At 37.4% G+C, this 23,780-nt stretch overlaps 1 protein-coding gene and 1 pseudogene across 2 annotated transcripts in view; one reads left to right on the top strand and one right to left on the bottom strand.

The window, feature by feature from the left end:
* The window catches only part of Mid1 (midline 1), a 356,681-nt gene that overhangs the window by 84,591 nt on the left and 248,310 nt on the right, over positions 1-23,780 (top strand). The window lies entirely within an intron of this gene.
* LOC125408156 (F-actin-capping protein subunit alpha-1-like) lies at positions 3,436-4,301 on the bottom strand (annotated as a pseudogene).

Below are 23,780 nucleotides of genomic sequence, written 5' to 3'. Positions count from 1 at the left end.
ATCCATTTGAATTTAGTTTCAGTTTTTCGACAGTGTCAGAATGCTCTTTGCCCCAATTATTTTTTTCTGATGTTCTTTATTTTATACTTCACCTCTTTATTTGATACAGTTCTATGAATTTATCTATTGGTAACCTCCATATTCCACCCAACTCACTGGTACTTCTTCAAGAGATGATTGACTCATTCCAAAGTTCAACTAGAGCCCTGATAAAATGTTTAGCTTGATCAATTTATTTTAAATCACAAGTTCCCTACTCTAATTCCTTCTGATGGAAGATATAATACAATGATAACAGTCTATGAGAGACCATTTCATTGCCTTTGGAGAGATGGTTGCTAAAATTAAATAGGGATTTTTTTAATTAATACAAGAAAATGTTTAAGTTTGATGACATCTTAGAAGTAGGTATATTGTTCTCATTTACCACTCCTCCAGAAAGCAGTAATATAGCTCTTTGTGAACATTTTCAAAGACAAAAGATCAAATCAATGCTACTCACACAGTAAAACACGGTATAACTAATTGTAGAATCCTTTCTCCTCAACTACTACTCCCCAATTTTATTTATGCTCTCTAGATGCTTGCTCAGCAATTTGTCCAACCAAAGGACCCCTTTTTCTACACATATTGATTTTTTTTGCCTTTTGGAGAAGTGAATGCATTGCTTTCCTCCTGAGAAATATCAATTGAATCAAGAAAATTGCTTTAGTGAACAGTAAAAGAAAATAAATGATAATACATATAATAAGCGCTTAGATTTAAAATTATTTTTAATTTTTTTCATGTTTTGTAAGTGCCATGTTAAAATCGTATCTATTGAGATCTATCTTTTCCATTAAAATTGACTCTAAGGGAATTTGTTTAAAGCAAAGTTTTCTTGGCATTGATTTCCACTTTAAAAATTAAGACTTTCATTTTCAAATAGTCAGGGCCACATTTTTGTCAGCAAAGGAATGAAAATTCTGACCATCTGTTTGGGTGATGAAGGCAACTGAAGCTAGGATTTGTGGAGAGAGTTCTTGGCCTTACCAGGGTTTTCTTTCCAGGCCAGAAATCCCTAACTGCCCTGCCAGTTACACAGCTTTTCCTATGCCTGTGGATCCTTAGAGCCGTGATACCCAAGTTTCTATTCAGTACAGTCTTCTGCATTTTATTAAGATAGTCGTGGGCATGTGTTTGCATGTGTTCCAGTCTTAATATTTTAAGTCTGAGGCATCATTTACTTGAAATGCGTTTTTTTATACTATGTTTGCATTTGTGTATCTTGACTGTAAAGACAAAAAATAACTAGGTAATTAATTTACTGTCAAGTGTTAAAAAATGAAAGCTTAGGAATCTTCTGCATTTAATGGATAATTGCTTTGTTATTTATAAGCATGAAGTTTCATATTCATTATTAATAGACAGGAAAGGGATACATGATAAGGTAAAATTAATGAAAATACATTAAAATAATAACATGGGATAGACAAGTAGGCCGGAAACTAGAGTTGGTAGATTGTATATATATGTGATACTCTTTTTAATTGGTAATTCAGGTAAAAAGTTCATTATTTTTAAAAAGATTTATTTACCTATGCATATGAGTACTCTGTTTGCATGTATGCCTGCATGACAGAGCAGAGCATCAGTTCCCATTGTAGATGGTTGTGAGCCACCGTGTTGCTGGGAATTGAACTCAGGATCTCTGGAAGAGCAGGAAGTGCTCTTAACTGCTAAACCATCTCTCCTGTCCCTATTTTTATATTTATTTTAATTTTCTTTGCATTGTTTTGTCTGCATGTGTGTCTGTATGAGGGGAGTGCGTTGGATGCCCTGGAACTCCAGTTCCAGTTGTGAGCTGCCTAGTAGGTGCTAGGAATGGAACCTGGGTCCTTTGGAAGACTGCTGAGCCATCTCTCTAGTCCCAACTAATTCATTTTTAATACTTGTATGTCCTGAAGATTTTGTTCATTTCTGTCTCTTCAAGAAGATCTGTATCTCTTCTCTCTCTTCACAATTTTGCCACCCTCCCTTTTGCTTATTTTGGAATTCATGAGGTACATTTCTATTCGACTGCCTAATACAAAAGGTAGTGAGGCGCAGATGGATAGTATAAATGACAAACAATAAAAACATCTTATTTGAAATAAACAAAAAGGCTTATACAGATTTTGTTTGCAAACTCTTGCTTGACTGGATTACTTAGCCAGAACAAAGCGGAATAAAAACAGTCTTCCGTTTGACTTGTATGTGGTGATAAGTGGGAAGACAATCTTGAGTTTTTGTTTGTTTGTTTTAAAAAACTGACCTTCTTGTAAGATCTGATCATAGAAGTGTAAATAATGTAAATGAATCTGCAGTTGTCAATTGTTATGACTCACATACCCACCAATATACCTGGGAAGGTTGCTATAACACAGTCACCTATGAGTTCTTGGTGGGTAGGGTGATAGAGGAAGAGTAATTTGGAATGGGTTTTACACCCTTGTTTAGAAGAGAGCATAGAATTCTCTGAAATACCAAACTACAATAGTAAGACACTGCCTGGGAGTTCTCCTTTTCTGGTTTCTAAATGCCATGGGTATTTGATTCATCTGTTTATAGAACAATCCTAGCAAAGAACATGAAAGCACAGATACCTATTGTTCCTTTAATGTCTGCATTATTCAAGTTTTATACTCTACTGCATCAACAGTATGTCAGCAGTTCTTGAATATTAAACAGAGACATAAATGGATGAACCACTTCTAAAATACTGATGTTTTTAGCTACAATGGAACTAGATGGGAGGAGACGACTAAGGAATGAAAATAAGCAAATGTTTATGTGCAGGACATGTGGTTCATGTCTTTGTGTTTAAAATAAGTCCCCAGACAAGCTGATGCCATGGAATTTCCAGGAAACTCCTTTTGCCTCCCAACATGGACAAGAAAAATCCTAATCCAAATGTCTGAAAACTATAGTTATACTATGCTATAAACAAGGTAGAAGAAGAAAAGGTGTACCATATACTTAGCTACAGTTTGTAGTGTAAACTCTTTAGCAGTTGGTGGATCAGTAAAAGCCACTGAAGTACTGAAAGTACCTTAAAACATAGGGATAAAAAGGAATGAGTGGCTTATCTATATAAACCAGTACCAGAACTTCATGTCTAGGAAATTTTCTAAAGAATAAAATGACTTCAGGGAAGATCTCCTTGGTATTAAATGTAGCAGATTAACAAAAAGACTCACAAATATATAAATATAAGATAACCTAAAACTACAAGGAAGAGAACACACAAAAGAATTAAAACAGTGCTATAGGTTCAGTAGTATCTCATGAAACAAGAAGATCTCTTAACTTCCTTAATCAAAGTATCACTCTCATTTGTTTATTACTTACTTATTGTATGAGCACACCCTCTTGGGCCTTCCCCACCCACGTACTGGAGACTCCTACAGTCAGCCTTTAAGCATGTTAAAGTTCTTTGTCGATCTTGGTAAGTAGCTTGTTGCAGCCAATATTGGTATAAGTACTTGGAAACTTTCCGCACAGGGCTTTGAACATTGTACGAGCCATTGTTTGATAGTTGTCGTTAACTGCTGCCTGTTACCCTGTTTCTGCGCTCTCTATGATCTTGATTAAACTCCTTGGTAGCTTGAACTTCATTGAAGACAGTCATTGACTCTTGTATATCTTTATGGCTAATCAGCTGGACCTTGCCATTTTCATAATAATGTAGGTGGGCCTGGAGTACTCCAACTACCTGGGCTTTTGGTAGTATGATGGTAAGCTGCCATTCTGATCGCCAATATCCATTCCAAAAGTATTGAGGCTGAAACTGGTGAATTGCAATGCATGTAATAATGGTCTTTTGCCCATGTATAATTTTAGCGTAAACTGCACTAAAGCCAATAAAATAATACTGTTTTATATAGGTTTTTAAAGCCCCTTCACAGGAATCTCTCCAAGAGTTTAAACCTTCATCTACAATCTTTGGCTGGGGGGGGGGGGGTCAAGTGCTTCTATTCATAAGTGATCTCACTTAAAAGAAATTTTGTTTCTTGGATCTAAAAAGCTGTTGTTACCTAGAGCACCATGTTCTGTGACTAAGACCTGGTCCTCACAGCCTTGTATCTTCACAGGTGTGAATCGATTCATGTTATATTGGGCAATTGCCTGTGCTACCCTTCCCTGAGAATATTGTCATTATTACGCAGCAGACGAACATCGTTGAGGACTTCCTTAAACTCCCCTGGAGGTGCCTGGATGATGAATTTTGAAGCATTGCATACCCTTTCCTCATCAGACAGCTGATCCCAGAAGTCGGTCATTTTGTCTTCTCACTTTAGCTCTGTTTTCAAAGTACTTTGTTTCTCGCTTCCTCTCTCTGTTGGAATATGGATAGCTTTAGAAAGTATTTGTTCTGCTATGGTTTGTCTGAAATTCAAATCCCACTAGGTACCAGTGTGTTTGCTATGCCTAAGATACTTAAAGACTGGAGAAAAACAGCACAGAAGCCTGTGTTTTGCTTTTCTGTTCTTGGTCCTGCTAATTCTTGGGCATGGCCTCCCTCTTCTTACAGAGGATCTGGTTGTGATAACCAAAGCCCTCCCTTAATTTGAGGAGAGCGGGAAGAACTACGTACCTCCAGTGGTTTGACTTAAGGATTGCAACTTCTGCTTCTAGTGCACAGCCACCTTTCTTTTACTGTGACATTTCTCACTTGGCAAGCCTTCCTTATTTTGAAAACCGGATCCCTAATGGATCAGGAAAATATAATGCCTTTTAGAATTCATCAAAGAAACCAGGAAGTCGCTGCTACTCTACTAAGATTAGGACACCTACCTAATGGCTAGAGCAGGGCACCTACCTGATGAGCAGTACACCTACCTACCTAATGGTTAGGTCAGAACACCTGGTGATAAGCAGGGCATCTACCTGATTGTTAGAGCAGACTATCTCATTGGGATGGTTAGAGCAGGAACCTACCTGATTGTTACAGCGGTGACTGCCAAGTTTCCCAGCTGTGTCCTCAGAACGTGGCATTTCACTATTGGCAGCTCCAGGGACGATTTCAAGAAGGTTTTACCCACATGGTAGCTAGACTATACATCACAATGATGCTGCCCAGCAGAGGCCTACCTATACCATGGCCAACATGGCTTTGAGTAGCCTCCCTTCCTCTTCCTTTCTCTATCCTTGTCTTCACCTTATCTCTGCTTCTCTCTCTCTCTCTCTCTCTCTCTCTCTCTCTCTCTCTCTCTCTTGTCCTCCTCTTTTTTCTTTACAGCCAGGTCTCACTTTGTAAACATGATAGGCCTAGAACTTGCTATGTATACCAGGCTGCCCTTGAACTCATAGAGCTCTGTCTGCTGTTGCCTCCCTAGTGCTAAGATTAAATCATCATCATTATCATCATCATCACTTTTTTCTATCAGTCTCTTTCTAAATCTGCCATCCTGCATTTCTTCCTTTCTATTCTTTTGTCAATGTTGATGCCCCTTGTTTTTCTTCTAAGCCTTGACTTTCCTCTATCTGACCCATGCTATCTACTCTGTTTTTCCCCTGTTCCTCTTTGTGTAAACGGTACAGCTCAGATGGAAAGGCATCCTGACAGTCAGGAGCCAAGGAATACAACAAAGTCACAAAGCTCAACAAACTTCACACAAGAGATTTATTGGGAGGAAAAAAAAAAACATGAGGGTGGCTGACACTGCAAGGCAAGAAACAGCAGAGAACTGAGCAGAAGACAGGCTTTATATAGCTTTTCTTGGGGAATGCAGTGGGGCAGAGCTTTCAAGAGTGAAGCTTCCAAGGATAGGGATTGGTGGAACTTCAAGTACAGAGCTTGAACTTTTTATTCTGGAGGATGGGGGCAAGTGAAAGCCATTGGGGCCTGTAGAATTATCTATGGGTGGAGCTGGCAGTTAGATCCACAAGGCAGGGGCCTGGACACTCGTGTGCCTTGAGGAGATTTCCTTTGCTTCTTCCTGTCATTTTCATCTTCTCTTCTTTTGCGGTGTCTCCTTCCAGCACCATCCCATGCTCACCTTTTCTTCTTCTCTTGCTGCCTGCCCCACACATTTTCATGGACATCTACTCTGAGAATCTTCTCAGCGGCAGCTACCGAGATGATGGCAGCTACCTGCTGGTGATCTTTGCCCTTCCCGGCTCTGCCAATGTCTACAGTGACATCTTTAACCTTGTGTTGGCTCATGTGTACACATCAAAACTGCTTAATTAGACACCAAAATTCACCTTGAGTGCAGGAGACTTAAGGATTAAAAAAAAAGAATTTCAATACATACATTGAGTATTAGTATTATCTGTGTACAAGGGTCCTGTCGTGTATGTTGATGAATTTTCTGGGTTCAGTAGAAACCAGTCTTTCAAGATTTCTAAGAAAGTCTGTCAAATAACTCTTATCCTTGGAGCTTATGTTTGAAGGGATCAAAATACAGTTTCCATTAGCATTTTTCAACTTCTTTGTTAAGAAATGAAAAACAATATTCTAACACTCCTTGTTTCCCCAATCCAGAGGGGAAATCAGGCACAAATTTGAAATAAGGGTATGTATGATACACACTTGTGTGATGATACACACTTGGTATAAATATAACTGTGAATGTGCTTCATCAAAATAATTTTCATATACATAAATACTTTCTCAATAGGACTTGCTTTCGTATATATAGACACAAATCCTCTAGAGGAGTCATTCTCAACCTTCCTAATGCTTTGACCCTTTAATGCAGTTCCTTGTGTTGTGCTGATCCCCAACATGAAATTATTTTTGTTGCTACTTCATAATGATAGGTTTTCTACCTACTTTGTGTTAAGCATTTAGCTTATATGCTGCTCGTGGGTATTGTGAATTCAAATGTTTAAAAACATTTGTGAACAAGTTTCTGTGGGGATCCTTACCTGAAGCAAATACTTGGGAGTGAAATTTCCCATCACAGAGCGTATTTACTTAAATATGCAAGAAGCTACTAACTATTGTTTCTTATACACTCAGTGGCAATGTGTTACTCCACATCTTGCTATTCCACCGAGTATGAAGTCGTATTTGTTTTCACTTTCATTTATATTTGCCTGATGCCAATGATACTGAAATACGCATCACTGTACTTACTGGCAACTCATATGCCTTTGGCAGTAACATGTCTGTTTGCATGTTTTGCTCATTTTTGTTGGGTTGACAGCCTTCATAATACGAAAGTATAGGGATGTTTTGTATATTCTAGATCCATATCTTGTATCAGCTATGTATGTGTTTGATGAGAAGAGGAACAGATAGGTGTAAGTCACCATGTGGGTGCTGGGAACTGAGCTCCAGTCCTCTGCAAAGACAGCAAGTACTCTTAACCACTGATCCATCTCTCCAGTACCTGAAGGTCTACTTTAGATGTCCTTTATCACTTTAATAAATGTGCCTCCAATTCTTAATTTACAGAGAGCTCTACTTTGTTGAGTGAATGAGAAAATTTATAAGATTATCTTTCTGTCTTTAAAAAAATGATCATCTGGTTTTCTTCCTTCTGCAAATGTTACAAACTGGTTATGCAAATATTACAAATTTGGTTAGTTTTGCAGGTTAAACTAAACTTACATCCCTGACCATGATGTATTTGGCTTTTTACATGCTTCTGGACTCAGTTTACTCGTATTTCAAGTTTTTAATGTCTATTTTCATGAGTGATGTCAATTCATGATTTTATTTTCTTATTCTCTGTTTTATCAGATTTACTCGGCTTTATGTCACCTTCATAAGTCAGGGAAACAGTTCTTCCTCCCATGTTCTCAGAAAGTTTATATAAAATGAGTACTATTTCTACCTTCTTTCAATCAGTAGTGAAACTCCCTGAAATTCTTTTTTTTATTATTACCTTAATTTGAGATTATAATATAATGGCATCATTTCCTTCTTCTCTTTCCTCCCTTCAAACCACCCTGTATTCCTCTCCTTGCTCTCTTCCAAATTCATGGCCTGTATTTTTCTAGGGAAATAATTTTTATTTCATTGCAATTTCTTTACTAGATATACAAAAGTAGCAAGATTACCTTATTTTCCCTTGTATCTGTTTCTAACGTTTGTGATTCTTCACATTTATCTCTCTCAACTACATTGTTGATATCATTAGTACTAAATTGCAATTTTATCCTTTCATTGAAGTGCATGGAATCTTGAAGAATATGCTACCACTTATTTATTATAAAACTGATTTGAGCTTTCTCTCTTCTTCCATGATAAGTACTGCTAAGAATTCATCCATTTCTTTAAAAAAATAAGTTTCAGGAATCAACTTTTAAAAGCTTTAAGAATTGCATTCATCATTATCATTGTATGGGCATGTGTTTGTGTATGTAGGGGATAGGGGATGTGTAGGGGATAGGGCGAAGGACAACCTTCAGTAGTTAGTTCTCTCCTACTGTGGTTCTTCTCTCTGGTCTTCACTCTTTTTTTGTGTTTTTTTGTTTGTTTTTTGTGCCATAAATTCTTAACTGTGTTAAATATTTGAATTGTCATCTTTTATTTATTGCCTGTATTCTTGTTTTTCCATTTCTTTCTATAACTCTAAGTTTGATTTATACTATTTTACTGAGTTAACTAAGATGGGAATGTACATCATTGATTGTGCTTTTTTTAAAAAAATATTTTTTGAGACAGGGTTTCTCCGTAGCTTTGGAGCCTGTCCTGGCACTCACTCTGTTGTCCAGGCTGGCCTCGAATTCACAAAGATTCGCCTGCTAAGTGCTGGGGTTAAAGGCATGTGCCACCACTGCCCGGCTTTTTGTAGCCATTTGACTCTAGGGATTTACAATCGGTGACTCAAAGTACATCTCATAAATTTTGGCATACTGTGAAAGTTTAAACATTTTCTAAATTTTCTTGTCATTCTTCTATTTATTGCTTACCTGGCAGTGGGTTATTTCATTTTTCAAGTGTTTAATGGCTTTTTTTATGTTTTAATTTTTGTTTGTTTGTTTTTTGAGACAGGGCTTCACTGTGTAGCCCTAGCTGTCCTGTAACTAGCTCTTGTAAACCAGGCTGCCTCGAACTCACAGAGATCTGCCTGCCTCCTGAGTGCTGTGATTAAAGGCGTGCACCACCACCACCCAGTCTGTTTTAATTTTTTTTTAAATATTTATTTATTTATTTACTTATTTATTATGTATATAATATTCTGTCTACATGCATGCCTGAAGAGGGCACCAGGCCTCATTACAGATGGTTGTGAGCCACCATGTGGTTGCTGGGAATTGAACTCAGGACCTTTGGAAGAGCAGGCAATGCTCTTAACCGCTGAGCCATCTCTCCAGCCCTCTGTTTTAATTTTTTGCATTTATTTAATTACTGTGTGCACAAGACGTGTGTGTGTGTGTACACATGTATGTGTATGGGGGTATGCCGTGACATACATGTGGAGGTCAACTAACTTGCAGGAGTTAATTCTCTCCTTCCATAATAAGGATTCAGATATCGAACTCAGGTCTTCAGGCTTGGTGGCAAATGCCTTCACCTGTTAAACCATTTTGGCAGCCCTACTTGGGTTTTTCTTAATACCCTTAAACTTTTTGGCAAAATTATTTAATTTGTTACTGGTAAGAAAGTATAGATATTTAAAACTATGATCATGGATTTGTCTTTTTAATCTCCTTAGTTATGCACAGATATATCATTATTGACTTATCTTCTAATAATTTCCCTTTTGTGATTATTAAATGCTAACTTTAGTAGCTCTCCCAGCTTTTTCATTTCGACTATTAGCATGACTGTATATATGTATATGTGTATGTGTGTAAACAAAGTCTAATGCTAAAGAGCAGTAACGATAGTAGAGTAATTGTCATTCTTACTTCAACCATATCTGAAATTTTTTACATTTCACTTAGGTGTGATTTCATCTCTGAAGTTTTTTAATGCGAGAGATCAGTTGTTTGGAAATGGTTCTAATCTTTAACCATCAAATGTTTTAGTTTGGTTATCTTCTTATAAAAGCATAGCAGTAACGTTTTAGATTAAATCTAAATTATTATTCTATTTACTTACATATCCTCTTATGTAATTTTCTTGTTCAGAATTTAGATATCAAATAAAAAAGAGTTCAATGAAAATAGAAGAGGAGTGAAAGCAAGTGCTAGATGAAGGGGTGGAAATGACCAAAATACATTAAATATATGTATGAAATTGGATGGATAATGAATAGATAAATAATTAATGGGCATGTAAGAAAAAGGTTAGCTGTCCAAGATTATATGTAAATCTACACTCTCCTTTCACATCAAATATGTAGCATGTGTTACTATATACATTAAACTATTATATATAATCTGTATATTGCTAGCTGTCACATATAAGCTTTTTTATCTTTTAAAAAATGTAGAATCTCTAATGTGCCATGTCTATAAATGAAAAAGATATTATCATAAAATCCACTTTGATTATTTCAAAGAGTTCACGTCCAAGTAAAGTCCTACATCATTTCAAACTGTGTTTTGAAATTAGCAACTGGAAGTCAACACTCAAGAGTTTTATAAGAGCCCCGTTATTTTATTGATAATCATAAATACTTTTTGTAAAGTGGATTATTGACATTCCACTTTTATAGGTGCAGTTATAAGATTCAAAGTTTAAATATTTCATTTTTAAGGAAAAAATATTTTTACCTAAAAAGTCAGGGGTTAGCATTAATTTAGATATACATAATAATCGCTTTACTTTTGAAGTTAATTTTGCAGTTTATTTTCCCTTTATACTCATGACTTAAGCAAGGATTAGCATTCAGTAACTAAGGTTTAAGAATGCACTGTTGATCCACTGGGGCAGACATGGTTTTGGAATTTTAATTTGGGCAGCCTCTGCTTTGGCTGGACAAAGAACACAGAAGGTGATAGCATGTCTCAAGCTTGCTGCCGCTGGAAACATGACCCTGCTCTTTTGAACAGTCCCTAGTTTCTCTGCAGAAATAAGCCTTCATGACACAGGAGAGCGGTCAGGAGAGGACAGGGAGTGAACATGGATGACAGAAGTGTCTGTGTCACCCATTCATTAGGGACTCACAAAGGGGTATAGAAATTCTGAGCTTTTGTAGGGATTGAGAGCTCCATATCAAATGTCTATGGAGTAATTTAATTACATGGGTATGGTAGGAATGACACAGTGGTTACATTAATAAACTGAAGCATTAAAGAATAATAGCCCAGTTATTGCTGAATTATGGGAAACACGCTGCCTATTCATTCCTGGTGATATTAGAAGGGAGAAGGAGAGGGCTTACTTACCACTTTACACCCCCAATGCATAAAGAAACAGTCTCTTGCTTCTCCAGACCTGTGGAAAACCGGGTGCAGTGGAAGACCCAAAGTCACGCCCAATAGCATAAATCTCACTTTGTGTAAGATGCTTAAAATATCATACGCTAAGTCTGTTTTTATGGTGCTGAATAAAATTGACGTGGGCCAGACGTAGTAATGAGCATATGCTACATAAACATCTCTAAAGAACCTTTTCACAGATCTCAGAGATGGTAATCCCTGTTCATTGTCCTGGGCCCTATTATTAATAGAGTCCACTTGACACACTCATGGGCCTCTAGATTACTAGCTGAAAAGAAATAGTCTATTATTTAATAGAAGCTAAAGTAATGTCTCATTTTTATCCATCCCTATGGACAACTAGAAAAAAAATATCCTCTACCCTTTGCAGGAGGAGGGGAAAAGGAACTCACATTTGATTTCATATCATTTACCAAGAAACACGTATTGCATGGTGCCAACACTTCCAAGAGCAGTACTGCAGGAGAAGAGAGGAGCTATATAAAATATGGTCTCCACTGTCAGATTCCAGTGGGGGGATTCGGAGATTAGCTAGCCTCCTCCTTTCACGAAATTCCTGAGAGTCTCTCTGTAAATTCTTGTACACACCATCTTTTCATTGGCATTTCTTCATGGGTGAAAATATGGCTAATGATTAGAAAATCCACCTTGTCTCTGAAATCTTTTGACACTATGAAGGCAGGAAAAGTTATCTCAAAGAGACAATAAACGTCTCGTTTTCACAGAAGCCCACCACAATATCCAAAAACGACCTCAGGAACCACTAATGGTACAGATTAATATCAATATGCATCTAATAAAATAAATTATATGTTGCGCTTTGAACTTTTAGGAATGTCTTCTGAAATTCAAATTTGAAAAACTCCAATAATGGAATTTGAAGAAACCGAGAACTGACTTTCTTCAGCTAAAGCAGACTAATATGAGTTCATGGGCAAAGTACAAAGTTGTAGTACTTCTTTTGACATATATTTCCCATAGGGGTCCAGTGCTGCTCATTGTCCCAGAATCACCTCCACAGAAACTCTTTACATCAGTGCCCAAGTTGAACAGGCAAGAGTATCACATGGGAAACTTGTTAAAACAGGTTGCGGGGCCCAGTCACATAGCTCTGATTCAGCAGGACTGGGTTGGAGCCAGAGAGTCTGCATTTCTGCCTGTTTCCCTCCTCCCTTCTGCTGGGGCCAATGATCCAGGGACCAGTCTGAGAACCACTGCTTTAGGTATTAGAAAGACAATGCCCTCCGGAGCCTTGAGAGAAATTGCAAAATCCTCTTTAACTTGGCAGTTAAGGCCAATTTTCTTTCATGTTGTATTGACAGACATCCTTGACGAGGTAGTCCTTGATAATTCAAAGGGCAGAGTTTAGAAATACTAAAGAGGAAATGGAAACAGCGTAGCTTTTCCTTGTGTCACTTAACAGGCGTTACATAAACAGACATTCTCCTGCAGACTTGCTTCTTTACTTCAGCTCTTCAGAGCATTCCACTGGGATCAAAGTGTAGCGGGGTAACCCTGGCTAATTGCAAGCCTTTCCAGGCCCGCTTCATCATGTGCTCTGGGCAACGTAGATGAGTCCAACCATTGCCCACAGGTTCCTGTGTAGCCCACAAGTTCCAGAAAAGGATTAGTCAGCAGTTTCTGGTTCTCCTGCCCACACTAACCACAGTTTGGCCACCAAAAATGTGGGTCAGCACATTGCCAAAGTACCGAAGCATGGTGGTTACAAGGACCAGAAAGCTCAACTTCAAAACATGTGAGTTCGTTGCTGTTCAGAACGTGGAGGAGGGCAAAGGTCAGCCCTGCTGTTCTTGGACCCGATCCTGTTATGCCATCTTTTTGTGAAGCCAAGTGCTGCTCACACGATTGTATGTTTCTCTTACAAATTCTGCCAGACAGTGGTTTAATTCAACGAGGCTTGTCTGTAATATTTAGTCAGATGTACTCTATTTTTTTCTCATAGAAAGAAACACTTGACTAAAATTTATACTGCAGACTGAATGCAGAAAATCAGCAGCCTTCACTCCTACCCAGATTCATAAAGCCACACTATTAGAAACACCTCCTTTCTGTTTTGATTGTGCTACAAGTACATAATCGACTTGAAAAATTCTCCCCTTTTGCCTTCATAGAGAGCTATAGTGTTGGCTTCTTGGGAGATTGCTTTTTTATACTAGATTATTCATTTGTAAAGAATGAGAGTGCTTCTCAGTCATTATGTAGATGCTATCAACTTGCCGGTTCTGATCTAGTGAGAAATCTGCCTTAAGGTTTGGCTGAAACAAAATCCTCAAGACCTATAATTTGTTATTTGCCTTCTCCCTTACACAGCTTTAGCCACAAGGAGAAGCTTAACAATATGTAGCAGAGGGCTGGACAGATGGCTCAGATAAAGTGCTTGTTGATCAAGCATGAGGACCTTAGATGGATCCCCAGAATCCATGTACAACTTGGTGACGTGTTTCTGTAATCCTGGTGCTAAAGAGGTAGAGAGACAGTAGCAACTGTGGTGTTTGATAGCCAGTCAGTCTGGTTGAAGCAAAACGCTTCGGGTCAAGTGAGAGTCCCTGTCTCAAAAATAAGGTGTAACATGATTAAGGAAGAAATCCAGCCTCAGCATCTGACTTGCTCATGCTCCTCTACTATACACACACACACACACACACACACACACACACACACAAACACACACACAAACACACACATGAATATACACAGAAAAAAAATCCAGAATGGATTTTAAAGTTTTATTTTGCTGCATTAAAAATTAAAGAGACGAAGTCCTAGAAACAGAATATACTAAAAGAAACCACGAGATGGGGCAGAATTAGAAACATAGTTGGTTACTCTGCTAAGCTCCTTGGCTATTTTATTTCTTTTGTACAGCAGTTATTTTTCTAAGTACATTGATAGTGAGGACAACACAGCTCTTATTTAATAAGGCACACTGATTTTTAAGAAATTCATTGCAATAGACAGAAGAAATGGCTCAGCAGTTAACAGCACTTGTTTAGAAATCATGAGAAGCAGAGTTCAGGTTCCATTTAACAAGTCAAGTATCCAGCTCTTTGGTATCTGATATCCTCTTCTGGCTGTGTTCAAAGTTGCAGGCAAAGCCACATGCTTGTACATACTTACTCACATATATACAGGTATACTTAATGCAGAAATATACATACATATACATTAATAAATTTTCTAAAAGTTCACTATTATTTCAATATGAAATATTTTACATGAACAATATATCTTAAGATTTTTAGATTTATTTTATTAATTCATATGTATGCATGTTTTTTTCTGTGTGTACATCTATGTAACATATGTGTCTCTCATGCCCAAGGCCTTCATATGAGTGTTGGGAATAAAATCTGGGCCCTTTGCAACAACAAGAAGTACTCTTAATCACTGAGCCAAATGAATAAAGAAATGGCACCTTAAATGAATTGTTTTTTTTTTAAAAAAATTACATATATGGAGGCTGGAGAGATGGCTCAGCGGTTAAGAGCACTGACTGTTCTTCCAGAGGACCTGGGTTCAATTTCCAGCACTCACATGGCATCTCACAACTGTTTATAACTCCAAGATCAGACAAACATGCAGGCAAAACACCAATGCACATAAAATAAAAAATAAATAAATTTAAAAAATAGATATATGTAGCTTTTCCCCTCATGAATTGAATATATCTGCAACTTTCACATCAGATCGTATTTTGTCCTTCATTTTTTACTTCCTTAAAACAATCTCCAAAGTGGACTGTTTTCTGGATAAGACAGTGTGAATATGGAGAAATGAGTTCATGACCTCGGGATATAAAGAACTGAAGATTTTGGTTAGCTACAGCCTGATTTTCTTCTTTGAGTTTCTTTGGCGATCCAATAGACACAGCTGGACTTCTTAATAGAGCCTTGCCACCTTCTGTGTCTCAGTGAGGTTATCAGAGAGGGGAAGAGAGGGGGAGAGAGAGAGAGTGAGAAGGAGGAGGAGGAGGAGGAGGGGGAGGGACAGAGGGAGAGAACGCTGATTTTTTTTCTGTATTCAGATGTGAATGACTCTGTGAGAAAATGTGCCCTGACTTGCTTATGTGATGGTATGGATTTAGAGTTCACAGGCATTGTTTAATCACAATGAAGCTGTAACATAACGGACCGACACCATTAGACAATAAGTAGCCCCAATGAAGCATTGTCATGTCTTCCCATGAGAGCTTGGATGCAGCTATGCAGTTTGCAACAGGCATGTGAACTCAAGCTCTCTCCTCCTTTGTGTTTTTTTTTAATTCTCCACGTTAGGATCAAAAGCATCATTGAAATACAGTGCACAAATCAATCCTTAAGCGTGCATGGTGGGATATGTATATGAATAAAAAAAAAATCACTGGGATCATGTGATGACCTCTTCAAATCCAGCTAACATGACTGAGAACAGTGAAAGCACACGATGGACTAGCTAGAAAAAAGGAGAAACACATCTATGTATTTTACATGCTTTTCTATTTTGTGACAGAGCAATAAGCATTAAATAGCATTTCTAAAAGTGCTGACTCTGGTGACACATCATATATGAGACATTTATGAAATTTCCCACTAGGAAAAGATTTTGCCATTATCTTCTGAGCTAAAGCCCATCTAGGCCCTTTTACTGAACTGTTATTGGACATATATTTTTCACGTGTCTTTCATGGATGTCTTACCTCATTTCTTGGAGTGTGCGTAAGGATCAGACTACAGACATTAATGCAAGGCCACCATCTTATGAACCACTCAAAAGCAACATGTTCAATCAGTGTATGTAGAAGACACCGTATGTAATTTCTAGAATCTAGTGAAAACAATCAAAATTCAGTGCCCTTTAAAATATAATAAGAATTCCAACATGGTGATCGCAGAGCATGAAATGGAGTTCAGGGCTCTTCATGAAGCCTGGTGCAACTTTATAGTGGTGGCATCTGTAAAGCTCACCCCTCATATAAACAGCAAATGAATGACTTATTTCATCGTTCACCTAACCAACCAAAGGCATAGTCTGGGGCTGTATAATATGGTTTGAATTTTTAACTGACTTACCAAAGAAGATACGTTTTGAGGTCATTTTTAAATTCCTTCAGCCAACTTATTTTCGCCCTATTTTAATTATTGCTTTTATTTAAATGGGTGTTTCCTTAACATACTACAAGTTAGTGGACACCATTGACGACTGCCCAGCCAACAGTAAACCTGTTACAGAAGTCTGATCACCGTGCCTTGCGTCTACAGCCCCCATTTTACTGGAACGTAGACACCACGTTACAAGTGCTTAAGGATTTCTGTTGTGCATCCAGCACTGAGGCAAATGGATAATAGCACCTTAAATGAAATAGCACAATTCTCCAAAATATTCGCAAATCACATTTTAAAATCAAATTATGTCATTACCATACATTTTTAGGGAGGCTGGGGGGGATGTCAGTGAGATGTGTGCTTTTTGTGACAAATTTCCCACACGATTTTTTTTTTTTTTAATGAGAAAGGAGTGTCACATGGGGACATTCTCAACCAAGGCTTGCTTTTGCAAGTTGGAGGGAATAGAGCTCTACAAAAGGCAAACAAGAGAGCAAATTCTTCCCTGGAAAAATTCAGCCACTGGAAATGTGGTCTTGTCCAGATAGTGAGAAAATAATTGTCTCCAGGTTTGATGAAGGGTTTATAGCACTAACGTTTTAGGATGAAATACAGCTGGTTTCAGATTCCACTGTCAACTCAAAATCAAGCTAATTTCATGTGGTTTGGGGTTTTGCAACTATTTTTTTTTTGTAGAGTACTTGTAGGGACTTTTTGTTCCAGACACACATCCCTGGGAATACCCTACCCCACCCCCACCCCTACAGTTACTCCAACTCCAACGGAAAATGTACAGGGAATCATTACTGATTCTTCCCAGCAGAGGGCACCGTTATACCTCCATCGGTTCTGGATGTAGCCACAACTTCAGCAAATCCCTCAACACATGTTGTTTACATCCTCAGCCTGAACACATAATCCTCAAAGAGAAGAAAAAAATGAGAATAAATCTAATCGGAAAAAAACACAGTTCTCCAGAGCTGCAGCTTCTGTAGTTCTAAGAGGGAGTTCTTTGTGTCAGTCGTGGTGGTAGGGGAATTTTGTCTTACAAACTTAATTCCAAGATAGGTTTGGGACTGGCCTTCTCATGGCCTTGCTTCTCTTTGTTCCTGTACTTTTTATGAGTTGTTTTCCATTCATCTCAAAAACTGCTTTTTTCATAGAACTTATATAAACATAAACTAGCAAAATAAGGTAAATGTTATTTTTCCCTTTGAAGGCTGGTAACATGTGAACCTAGTATTTGGAATGATGGGACATTGAAATGTATTTTTTTGCTGTTTTCATAACCAGTTTGATAGAGGAAAACAGCTCACTAATTCATATTTGTATGATATTACTCAGATGTGCATATGGCATTGTATTAATTACTACTTAATTCACCCTTGAGAGCACTGTTCTATTATAGAAAAATAGGTCTACCCTCATGCAAAAAATTGGACAGGAAATATCCTAATTAGCACAAAAAAAAACCTTTAACACCCAACTTGATTTTTGAGAAAAGATCAGCTTTATAATCATACAAAATAAATCATTGTTTTCTAAATGGCAACATGTACAGTATACAAAACAGAATATTATGTCTTGATTTAGTTGAAATTGGAACAATAAACATTTTTTGAAGTTGTCATATGTTAGTGTTAAAATTTTTAAAAGAAGCTTGGCATTCTACATATTTGTCATTACTTGCTTTAGTAGCCTTTTCCCCCTTTTGTCTGATGATATTGTTCCCTTATGTTAACGTTTTGGCAGACTCCTTGGATGTGAAATATTTTTCAAACCCAAGTAGGTATTGTTTCATTTTTTGTTCTCTTTTCATTATGTTTGGAGTATTATCAAAAGAGGCTATTGACATTTTACATGCAGCCTACTTTTATCCATTCTATCTGTAAGCATGAGATACAAATAAATTAGTAACACTACTAATTCAACTGAAGAAAAAAAAACCTATGGTAGAAAACTCCAGACTTGATTAACAAAAATGTATCGAGCACAAATAGAATCTGTGATACCTACATAACATAAAATGCATCTGCGCTATTTCTCATAAAATTATTGATTTGGGACTAAGGTTCTATAAGATGTATTGGTCTCAAGGTTCAGCAGACACAGAAGTTGGAACAAAGTCTTGGAACAAAGACTTAATGTTGGCTCTTGTCTGGCTTCAACCAGGGCTCAATTTTCATCTGTGCCCCCAGGAAGACATGTTGCTTCCAGGGTTGTCTAGGACTCTGAAAAGAAGCACAAAAGCAGATTTCCTCCCCCATTCTTCTATTGTGTTCTAAGTTTTCTTTAAGAATAGATGTTTCAAAATGGAGTGAAGAAGCATCTTGCTATGGAGCCGGTGAATGGGACATTACTAGGATGTAAAATTCCAAGTTTCTAAATCCCCACTCAGATTTGTGCAATAGTGGTAATTAGATGTGTGATTTCCTATGTTCTTTCCATCAGTTTTCCAAGGTACATAAAGGATGACTTTGCACAAGGCTGCACATTCACAGCCTGAGATTGTGCTGAGCTCACTGGTAACAAAAACGATCTACTGTTCTCTTTATAACCAAAAGAATGGCTGTGCTGAAAATATTTCAAAAACAGGCATACAACCTTCCCTAGACTAAATGGCAGCATTTAGATTCTGTAGATTTTCGGATCATCTTAACTAGTGGTCCTGAACTTTACACATTTAGGATATCATTGCCAATCCTAGAATCAAGATATGAAGCAAAAATTCCTGTCACAAATATTATATTTAATCTGTCAATGTTATGAAATTATCTTGCTATTCTTTACCTTTTAAAAATTGCATTTATTTATTTTGTCGATACAAGTGGGCCACAACACACATGGAAGGGTTAAGAGTATAACTTGTAAAAGTCGGTTCTCTTCTTCCATCATGTAGGTCTCAGGAATTGAACTCAGGTTCTCAGGTTTGGCAGAAAGTGCATCTAGTCACCAATCTACCTCAACGGCTGTTGTCTGAGGTTTCTGTCCAGCCTGGTTCCCACAGTCGTTAAGTCCCAAAGAAATCACACAGAGGTCTACAATAATCATAAACTGATTGGCCCATTAGCTCAGGCTTCTTATTTACTCTTATAACTTACATTAGCCCATTATTCTTATCTGTGTTAGCCACATGGCTCAGTACCTTTTTCAGCAGCATAGTCACATCTTGCTTCTTCTGTGTCTGGACAGGACTGCAGAGGGAGCTTTTGACCCGCTTTTACTTCCATCTGGTTGTCCCGCCTATACTTCCTGCCTGGCTACTGGCCAATCAGCATTTATTTAAAACATAATTGACAAAATATAGACAATTGTCCCACACCAAATGACCCTATTTTGATGTTCTTGGGTCATTCAAACTTAACAGTTCCTGAAGAAACATTTGCTGCCTGTCCCTCTCTGTTCCTTTCCATAACTCTTTAGCTAGAGGGACAGTTTTAAATTTAACCATGATGTAGTATTACCTGAGAACACAATCAGTCCCTTTCTGATTTCTCAGGTCAAGCTAGAACGTGGTTCCATATTTTCCACTTTCAGTGAGTTCTCAGGTGATGAAGATGGTGGTAATGAACTTTCTGATGAAAAGATGATATTCAGAGGATAACTAAACCACACTCTGGAGATACAGCAGCCTCTTCTTCCTTTGAGGCCTTGTTGAAGATTGAAATATCCCTGAGGCACTGCACCTCTTCTAGAAATCCCTTACTCTGAAAATGAAGGCATCTATCTATCTTTAAGCTAAGGGAGACTTCAGTCTTATTAAGATCTCATGTCGTCATGCCTGATAATGTTTGAAATAATTACTCTAATTTTGAATCCAACAAATTGAATTTGATGTACATCAACTCAAAGTCTCTATCTGGGCATTATTGGCAATCAGATCTGCTTATTCTTTAGTGTGCAAAGTTGTCCTGCATATTGTATAAGAGCATCCCTAGCTTGTGAATGCCAGACACCAACAGCATCACAATATGCATACTCAGATTGTGATAGCCAAAATTATTCTAGACATTGCCAAATATCACCTGAAAGGGGAAAATACTCCCTGGTTGAGAACAGCTATGCTATGTTATTTTCAAGTTCATTAAAATGTGAGAAATGATTGCAGGGTGCAATCATTTGAACAGGCCACTGTAACTCACTTGAGCTTCCCTTTCAACATTTAACTGGTACAAACCTTCATATTCTGCCAAGCACATCTTAGTCCTTTGGCTCATCTATTCATGTTGCTACCATTTGTTCCTACTCTTTATTGCCTAGAGGTGAAATCTTTAGGACATCATGAATTTCTAATATATCTATTCTGTAGAGATTCCTTGTAACTTGAGTACTTTAATCATGTTTTGCATCTTGTATGCCATGACATGTTTTATTAGTTTAAAAATATTGCAGTGATTTTTGTTAAACTTCAGTAAGCAAGGAAAAGGCCCAAATATTTAAAGGGCTTCAAACAAACAAGCAAAAGCCTCATGAGATGCTGTGGCAAAAGATCAAGATCAGGTTGGTCTATGTAGTGACTTCTTGCCTGACCTTGTCTTAAAACAGAGAAGAGTCTGGTGAACAATTTGAAATGCATTCAAATGTTCTGGGCCAAGAGTGAATTCTGAAGATTTTCCTAGTAATTGAAAAGCTATTTGGAAGCATTTTTACTTAAAACACTACAGAAAAGGGATCCATTTATTGGCTATCACATTCCTTAACAAAAGACCACAGCTCATCTGGCTTCTTAGATTTCCATGAGTAGAGCCCATTAATAGAATGTGGTATTTTGTAAGGGACTAATGAAAACCCTGACAGGATCCACTGCATGGCCTATGGTGCACTCTTGTCTTCCCACTGCTAGGGCTGAGAAAGTAGGATGTGAAGGGGGCACTATGTGCCATGACTGAGGAATCAAAAATAGGAAGCATTACTTATGAGCTCACCAGTTAGTCTGAAGACTGGACATGGCTGGTTTCTGTCTCACACAGTTATAGTGACAATATTTCCAGAGCAAAGGAGCATAGTCTGACACAAGAATTTGGGTTACGTCCAGATGTAAAAAGCATCTGGAAAAAAGAGAATGGAAGTTAGTATGTTGAAACATCCCATGATATTTTATGTAGGTTGTGTAAAAGGAAAAAAGAAAAAAAAGACTGCAATATGGAATCCTTATCTTCCCCTACATGCTACTAATGTGGTCAGAGACTATATGTCTAATGCCAGAATGGGATTCGTCAAGGTATATCATCAGAATGTGAGAAGGAGAAAGAAGAGGAGGCAGGGAATAGAAGGAAGAACAAAAGACCAAAATAGAGAAACATATTCTTCTCTTCTGCAATGTAAAGGATGATCTGGCTGAAAACTATTAAAATGGATGAACAACTCTCATGTGTTTTGTGGAATGGTAAATAGATTCAAGTTTTAAGAAAAGTAATTTCATAATCTTAAGAAAGATAAAGCCATGTGTTATAATTAATTAATTAATTCTACTTCTAGAAATGCACTTATGGAAACTCTTGAATAGCTAAGCTAATGTGGCAATAAATTAAAGTTGATAACAATGTTGTATGTTAGATTTATAAAACTGTAAATGATCAAAAAGCCAACCTAAGTAGCTAAAATTCTATGTGCCCTATCCATATCATGAAATGTTATATAACAGTCACAATAAGAATGCTAATTAAAAAACTGTAGAGTGCTATATATAAAATTGCTCTACTTTAAAATATATTTGTTACGTTTACATGAGGACAATTTTGGAATCTTGAACCATAAAGTGTCACCTGTGATTGATTTCTGTACATGTACTAGGTCCAAGATTGTTTTATTTTCCTGAGTTTCTAATAGTTCAACAAGGCACAGGCAATTTTTATTTTACTTCAACTAAAAATAAAGAATGAAAGATCTATGTGATATGAAGAAAAATCACAGTATCGAAGTCAGTTTGAAGGAATAAGATGTATGTAAAAGGTGATTGAGTATGTGTGCCTGATCACAAGCCGGATAATACAGTAGCTGCCATTTCTTAGGAATTACTTTAAAGAGCATATGTGTTTGTCAGCTTTTAGTTAGTTAATACATGAGATTTTCTTGAAAGGACAAAAGTGCTGCCCAGTAGCTAATTCAATCACTAACTTATAGACTGCATAATTATGGAACTGATTAATATAAGACGGTATAATATTACCACTGCAGAAAGAGGAAAGAACATTAATTAGTGCATTTTTTGTTTACCCCTCTTGGAAAAATAAAGGCAGGAGAGATATAAAACACATCATGCATTTCTATAAAGAGAGAAATAACAAAAATTTGCATTATGCCAAACTACAGAACAAAACAGACCAATTCCAGTAGCTCCTAAACCCCCACTAGCAGCAAAGACTTTTGGCTCCCTCCTGACCTACCTATCAATGAAACAGCCACTATCTGCATTCCTGCCCTAGCAAGTTCTCATTGCCAGCAACACATCCCTACACCTGTAATAACAATTGACTGTGAATGTTGGACCGCCAGGTAGCTTCTTTTCCCCAGAGGACCCAGACACATAATCTTCCCCAACAGTTAGACCCATAAATTTAAAGCTGTCTCATTTAGAAGTGAAAAATCCTTTTTTTTTAAAAAAAAAAAGAAGAATCTGCTGTCTTCTACTGTCTCTACGTCCTACCCACATTCCCTCCTCCAACCTTATCCAGACTTTCTGACTTTTTCACTTCCTTTTCTGAAGTTTGTCTTTGTGAATCAAAGTCGTCATTGCAATTAAAAATGATCACACTGTGTTAGAACAAAATAAGAAAGTTTTAACTGGCTCTTATAACCTGTCACAAGGGGATTACAGCTTCCAAAATGTCATGCCATCCAAAAATGTACAGGCTTCAGAAGAAAGGACCCAGTGATAGTTAAAACATAGCATGTGAATTCTGCAGTATGTAAGTGAATCCACTTGTATAAATTTGGAATTGAGTTTCAATTTCAATGGGTGACAACTATGATGGTGGTCAGAATTTGCTAACTGCCTCTGGCTGCCTTCACTCAAATCATTTTCATTCACTTCTAGGAACTTTTCAAGTCACCAGGTCTTTTTTTTTCTTAGATAAATGAACCAGAAAGGGCCCAAATCGCCTGCTGTTCTGTGTTTCTCAGATATAAAAATGTCTGGAATGCTACATTATCTACTGTGCAGCTCAGCAAACAGACCTGTCATTTTGGTTATTGCTGTTGTCCCATATTCCCCAATCCACCACTTAATCATTGCACAATGTCAGATCTTACTACTACTACTACTACTACTACTACTACTACTACTACTACTACTACTACTAATAATAATAATAATAATAATGTCCTCATGCCTAAAAAGTATTGATGCCAGAATTTTGGAGATTTTGA

Source organism: Myodes glareolus, chromosome X (genome assembly GCF_982192425.1).
Source record: "Myodes glareolus chromosome X, mMyoGla1.1, whole genome shotgun sequence".
NCBI lineage: Eukaryota > Metazoa > Chordata > Mammalia > Rodentia > Cricetidae > Myodes > Myodes glareolus.
The sequence above is the reverse complement of the archived record's forward strand: the minus strand, read 5'-3'. Positions and strand labels throughout refer to the sequence as shown.